This window comes from Telopea speciosissima, chromosome 10 (assembly GCF_018873765.1).
Source record: "Telopea speciosissima isolate NSW1024214 ecotype Mountain lineage chromosome 10, Tspe_v1, whole genome shotgun sequence".
NCBI lineage: Eukaryota > Viridiplantae > Streptophyta > Magnoliopsida > Proteales > Proteaceae > Telopea > Telopea speciosissima.
In genome coordinates this window covers 20,288,664-20,296,020 of record NC_057925.1, presented here as the reverse complement: position 1 = coordinate 20,296,020, position 7,357 = coordinate 20,288,664, and the positions used below count along the sequence as shown (strand labels likewise).

Here is a 7,357-nt window from a genome sequence, read left to right as displayed (position 1 = left end):
ACACTCACAAAAAACGTATTTTTAACAAATATACGGATATATGCGATATAATACGTTTTTATGAATTAAACATTCGGATTCGCATTTAATATGCATATAATACATGAACTTACTAACTAATGTCAAATACAGCAGATACGATAAAGACGACAATGATCAATACGTATTTTAAATGTTTAAATTTGGACAATATGGCACCAAAAAATAAAAAGACAATATACACACATAAATTGGTAAATAATTACATAAATATCTGAATCCAAATGTAACACAAACAAAGAAGATGAACATCTTTCATTCCAAATTCACAATATATTAATCGGAAGAGCACTATAACAGTGAGTGACGGTTAAAGAATAACATTGCTTCAACCAAAAAAAATAACATTGTATGTTAGCCATGTCCTTTACATAATCATTCAGTAGAAAATAATTTATACCACACACCATGGAAAAAGAGTTGGGCTCATTGGGTCGAGTTGCAGGCTCCAAGAGATGATATAATGGAACAAGAGTTGGGCACTTGGGCTCATAGATTCGATTCTTTTTTTTTTTTTAATAAACGAAAAAATTGGAGAGATACATAGAGATAGAAGTGTCGCTGGGAGTGAGGGAGAGCGGAGAGGTACAAAATAGGTTGTTGGATTGCTGTTCTGAGTGGGTCGTAGGTTGTTGCTTACCTCCGAAAACTCTGGTCGCCAATTTTCGTGTGCAGCCGTGCAATTACCTTTTGGCCGCTGCAAGAGTCTTCAAAAAAAATGGAGGGAACTGAGGAGTTAGGCGTTAGGCACTTAGGCCGTTAGGGTATTTGGGGAAGGGTGTGTTTCATTTGGGAATTGGGAATGTGTTTTTTAAATTTCCCTTTTTTTCAGGATACGGATACGTGTTTTATATGCGTTTAGAACGGTTTTCCTTGCCGCATACATTTTTTCTCGTCACTTTGAGCACAATTCGGCCGTTCGCGTTTTTAACGGGAAAAAAATGTGACATCGTTTTATTCACGTTTTAACTAACTAGGGTGGGACCGCTGCAATCACGATATTTGTTCAGGGTAGGACGTTCTATGTTGCGAGGTGATTCAAGGGCTGGCACAATATTAGTTTGGAGATACTGAGAGAGAGAAAGTGGGACTTACCTTAGTCGTCAGATGTTGGGAGATGATCTCCACTGGACCACTGGACCACTGGACTGTAGGAGAGACAGCCAGTTAATATTGAAGAGGGAAGAGAGAAGAATTTAATGTGAGAGAGAGAGAGAGGGCGGGGACTTGCCGGCGTTTCCGGTCAGCGGATATGGTCTTCTCTCTACGAATGGAGTACCGGAATGCCAGGGAAATGAGATGGTTGCAGCGGGCAGCGGCGGCTGGAGAGTCTTGGAACTCTTGATTGTTGGAAGCAAATAGGTAAAACGCGCAACGAGACTTAAGCCTGTAAGAATAAAAGCATAGTCCTTCTATAAAATATAAATTTAATCCAAAGGGTGTTTTTTCACAACACGATAAAGAGTGAATGAATTTGATTCACTATTATTTTGTTACCTTCAAAAATGTATCATGTTGGGTAGAGTGTGGGGGCAATTGTTGGAATTCAATTTAAAAAGAAACTTGTGAAGATACGGTGTCAACACTCAACAGGGCCGGTAAATTAGGAATAACAAATCTACTGCAGAACCTCTGGAGAGTGAAGACGCAATAGTCTCTTCTTTCCCAAAAAAGGTTGCGGTCCCTTCTTCTTCTTCTTCTTGCCATTCTGTATATTTTTTTTTTTTGAAAAACGAATTTTATTAACGACGGAACAAAATTCCACAAAGATCAATAAACAAACGAAGAGAAATACAATCACGTTGGGTTCATAATCGATGGATGATATTGAGGCATGGAGGCTTAAATCCGTCAGATTCTAGCGCAAGCTCATTCATTGGTCTATCTAATGTGTCACACCGACGCATTGCATTGAATCATGCTCTCTATGGTGTTTCATTGGTATTGATTGTATGTAAAACGTTCACAATACATACACCTTTAAAGATTCCATTTCATGTGGTTTTGGTGGTTGAGCGTATAATGCACGCTTCTGACAAGGAACATATTCTCGGAATATGCATTACAAAAGCGCGCTATTTTCTATTGACACTACACTAGTGTCATCATTACAGTAACTATATCATGAAATTAGCCCTCAATTTCAGGATTTGGTAGTCTAACTTTGACTCATGATATTTTCAAGGCCTTTTAATGAGAATTTTTTTTTTAAACTGCGTATTTTTCGTAGGAGAATACAATTGTGTCATCAGCTACAGCAAAAGAATGTTGTATGTCATAGTTTTGCTTGTTTTTCTTCATCTTGATCATATGGGCAGCTTGTGATAGATTGTTGCACGTTGTTTGAGATTTCAATAGGCAGAGGAAGGTGCTGTGAACGGCGGAATACTAAGCTTCAGCATTTTGGGTTGCTCAAGAGGTAATCCTATATCAAATCCCCTTTTTGTTCTAGGTTAATATTTGTGTTGATATACCTAGACTGTGAATGTAATTCGGGTCTAGAATTTGTAATTTTTTTATTCCATTATTGTATGGGCTATTAGGTGGGTGTTTGGTAGAGTTTTAAATTGTGGTGGTTGCCCTAGTTCTTGTATGAGCAAGAACAAAAGTAGGGTTTGTAGCCTCTGAGTCATTGTAGCGACTGAAAATTGTAGTGTATTGAGCAAAATACGAAACCCTTACGAGTATTGCTCTGTGGACGTAGGCAAATTGCCGAACCACGTACGTAAGATTGTGTGTCCTTGTCTATATTTGCGTATTGGAGTGTGTTTGATTGCAGATTGGGTGTGTACATCTCGGTAGACCCGGTCATATTCTGGTTGCGTGGTGGGAGTATATACGAATTGGATTGATAAATTTGGCATGCGCCAGCTAGTTAGTGTTTGCCGCACTACAAAAACAGGCATTGCATCTTTGATGAAATTAAGGGAAATTTTTAATCTACCCTGATTCACCCCCCCCCCTCTCAGGTTCAAAGCTAATTCAACAGGTTTAGGGCAGCCTTTGACCCGTTTTTCATCCGCATGGCTTGGTTGATTCTTTAGTTATTGATCTTCTTTATTTATGCCCTAAAGTTCTCTAAATAATGGTCAGAGTGATTCTGTCCTATGGGTCAATTTTCTAAATATGTCTCTCTTAGTAGTGTCTCTTCCTCTTCTTTTTAAAGAGAGGGAATCTTGCCTACTTCTCTAACATTGTTTTGAAAACATTCTTATTTTTTGTTTTCTCTCTATCGTAGTGTGTCTGTGTCAATGAATTAGTGAGTATTACCTTTGGATACTGCTTATTTGTAATCACACTTGGGGTGCCGCCATTTGTGATTAGAGTTGTATTATCTTGGAGGGGCGAACGTAAGGTCAACCCGGTCTGGACATATTCAGGACGTTCAAATACCTTAAGAAAAGTACGTTAGTATGACTCAACTCAAAGTACAGATTTGATAATTCAAGTGATGCAAAAAGGATGATATTGGTGCTGTCAATACCATATTTAATTTCTATGAGGATATTTCGGTGACATACAAACTGCCCTACAAAATAGATAAGTCTTGAACTTCTGCCCATATTGTTATTTTTCTAACACCTTGATCCGTCGGAAGTTTAAGATATTTTTTTTTCTTAAAAGAAGATTAAGATATTTGAGGTTTTGAGAGTATATCCTTATAACAATTTATTGTCCCCAAAGAGCTATAAAACACATGAAAATTTTGGATTCCCCCATGCAAATTTCGTCAATTAGCTCAATAAAAAGGCCACCATTGGTAGTAATTTTCTAGTTATTTTTGCAAACATGATAGTCATACAAACACAACATTCAAAGTGATGTTCAAGGGAGAAAGGGAAAAACATAACAAAAGAAAATAAATGTTGTCATTGTAGTAACACTAGGAGGTTGCCTATTTTTGAAAATTGAAAGAGAACACAAAGCTGCAATGAACGATCAATGTAGCTGTTTGGTGGTTTTTTATTTTCTTTAAATTAGTCTCCCCTTTCAATCAGTGTAAGCAAGAAGGTCTAGTAATTCCCATGAGTTGTCTCCTTGATTTTTTGGGAGAGGAAAACCCCATGTTCCTTATGGTACTCCTCTTTGATCTCTTTAATGTTAGAATCAGCTCTGGTTACAACCACTCTACTAAGCCCAACTTTAGTTTTCTCATCTGCACCACTCTTCAGTGAAGCATCCAATACCTAGGCCCAAAATGAAAATAATGAGAATGAGAAAGAGAAAGAAATAAGCTGAAATAAATCTTAAAAACTTAGAATTTTTGTACTCTTAAGTAGATGAATTCATCCTTACCTTGCTAAAATATGCTTGAGGAGAGCAAAGACACATAACTGATTCTTTTAAGCTTGATCCATGCTCCAAATCCTAACAAAAAGATGAAATTAGTTACATTGAGTTGCAAAGAAAAATGGGTATGCTTAATCCAATTATTAGTCCCACTATATATTTAAGGGATATTAAGAAACTACTACTTCTAAAATCTAATGTATGGGTGTTTGAATAGTTTTACCTCATCAAGTGTCTTGGAACACATTTCCTTGTAGTGTTTATAGATTGCTTTCAGATGGGCCTTGCTCCTGGTTGATAGTATCCTTACTACTTCCTCATCCTCGACGGGGATCTTCGTATTGGCATTCTTAATTGCGTTACAGAGGATATTCGCTTCTAATTTTGCAACCTCATCATTCACCTTCAAACCCTCATATGGGTAGGCACTCACCAGTGCTACAAACAACGGTCCAACATGAAAACTCCATGTTATAACGGCTCCATTTGGTTGCAAGGGGAATTAAAGGGAAGGGAAATGAAATTTTTATATTTGAAAATGAAATTTTTGTAATCATTACCCTGTGACAATATCACTAACTTCAAATCATTCCATATTTGGTTATTAAATTCCACTTACTTTGCATCCATTTACCTTTGGTTTAAAATGTAAAATAAATATACTTACCAAAAAAAAAAAAATGTAAAATAAATATTACATGTAAAATGTATCATTACTAAATATGGTAAGAAATATAAATAGTTTATACAATCACATGGGGTAATAATTACAAAAGTTTCTTTTTTAGGTTTGAAAATTTTTCCTGTCCGTCCCTTTCATTTCCCTTGCAACCAAAAGGAGCCAAAAGGTTTGGCAGTAAAATGGGCTTTTAAGGCCCAATAGATTTTAGAGACAACGAATGGGCTTAAGGCCCCAGATACCCAAATTCAATGGAGTAGGCCTTAAATAGCCCACCCATATATAATCAGCAAATGGGTTGCGTAGGGCCCATCACGAGAACTCAAAAACTCACATTGCGGTTGGTGCTGTGGATATGGGAAGCAACATCTTCCTCGAGGTAGTGATCAAAGAGGAAGATATGGGAAGCAACATCTTCCTTGCTCCCAACAGCTCTTCGGATGATTGGGTGTAAGCGATCTCAATGAGAACATAATGCGACCGGTTCTCCTTAATCAAAGCTTCCTTTAACAGACGAGCATCTCTTTCTCAAGAACCACTGCATTGGTCGGTACGGTTGTCCGGTGCCTTTAATAAGAGGGGGGTGGACTCCACCTGGGCAGGGGGTTAGATTGTCATTTTTGCTCCCTATCGTACCCGACAGGAACCTGAAAGGATAATGATCCGTCAATCATATGGTTGATGATCATAATTGCCTAGTGGAACCCACAATAAAATTAATCTATGCTAAATTACGCTCCTGTCCGTTAGATCCTTATATCAATGGCGGTGATTAGACAAAGTCTGGATCCCACTCCATACATATTCTGTGGGGTCCATTCGAGCCATATTCAATATGGTATTGGCATGGGAGAACCAGGGTCTTATGAATTGGGAGTAAGCCGTGATTAATCTCGATTTTCACCGATCCGACATAGTTGATTTATATTAAAAAACACAAGAAATTCCCTGTTTTTGGATATGAGGACCAATTCCTGGATTCTTGAACACGAATTAGGGATCGGATTAGAATCGCCAATGATTGATTTGGTGTTTTAAAACCCTAGGGAGAACTAGAAGTTCATCCTATGTTGGTCAAATTGTAAATTGGAAGGCGAAAGGCTGGGGTGGAAGAACAGTGACAACATGATATCAAAAATGGGAATCGGATTTGATTCAACTGATCAAAATCATCCTAGACTGACAGGGTGGGTAGGAAGATAAGCTAGGTAGAGTAGTTGCTCTAGAGCAGGGTGGTCTACGATCTGGGATTAATGCATGTATGAACCCTAATAAAAACCCAAAGGTCTAGTCTAAAAAAAATCCTTTGAAAAACTAATGTTTGATGGGTTTCTTGATCTGATTGGTTTTGCTTCACTAAGAATCTCTGCCCTCATTCAATTCCTACGGGGAACTTGCGGGCAAGATACTATAGTTCTTTCGATGTTTGTTCTTTAGGAAAATGCTCCACGCTGACACAAGGGGGTGAAATGATGATCCCGCCATTATGAAATACAAATTGAGTCCCCTATTGATGCTTCCGTGTGCACTTCCATTGTCACACCCCTCCATAGGAAACACATCCCTTTATTCTTTATTTTTTAAAAGCTCGGAAAAAATAAAATGTTGTTTCATCGCGTCTTTAATTGCTAATTTTTAATTTACTAAGGTACCCTCAATTTCATTTCACAGCTCAGACTTCCTGAAAGTTATATGTTACCTTTGAACGAGAGAATTCACGTTTGAGAAGGGCAATATGGTCAGCATACCAATTTTCAAAGAGATGATCGTCTTCTATGAAGAAAATGGGACATCCCTTCTTGTAGGATTTCCTTTCCTCTGGCTTCCATTTCCCCAATATCGTTTTTATTAACTTCTCATCAACTTCAAATCCTATTTATCAAAAAAGAAAAAAAAAATCAACTCCAAATCCTATACAGAAAAATAAATATATCTATGCAGATTTAAATAATTTATAAACAAATGATTTTCTGAGACTCCATAAAAACAGAAACAAAATTCATGAAAAGAATTAAAAAGGGTTACACTGTATGGAAATGAAGAAACAGATAAAAAAGTGCAGGGCAGAGAAGGGAACCTAAGAAAGACTTTGTGAGTGTGTCCAACTCTTGTGAAGAGCCATTCTTTATAGGGTTTATAGTCCCTTTGTACGATTCATTCTTTATAGGGTTTATAGTCCCTTTGTACGATTCATTCTTTATAGGGTTTATAGTCCCTTTATACAATTAAGGAGATATCTAATAAGCTGCAAGCAAAGGCAACGACAAGGATTGGTGGTGTATGATGTTATTGTGACGGAAATTCGTCTTGTATTGATCGGTACATACGAAATCGAAGCGTGTAACAAAG

At 37.4% G+C, this 7,357-nt stretch overlaps 1 pseudogene; it reads right to left on the bottom strand.

Annotated features, from left to right (window-relative positions):
- Positions 1-4,016: 4,016 nt before the first annotated feature.
- Positions 4,017-6,543, bottom strand: LOC122643411 (annotated as a pseudogene).
- Positions 6,544-7,357: the final 814 nt, after the last annotated feature.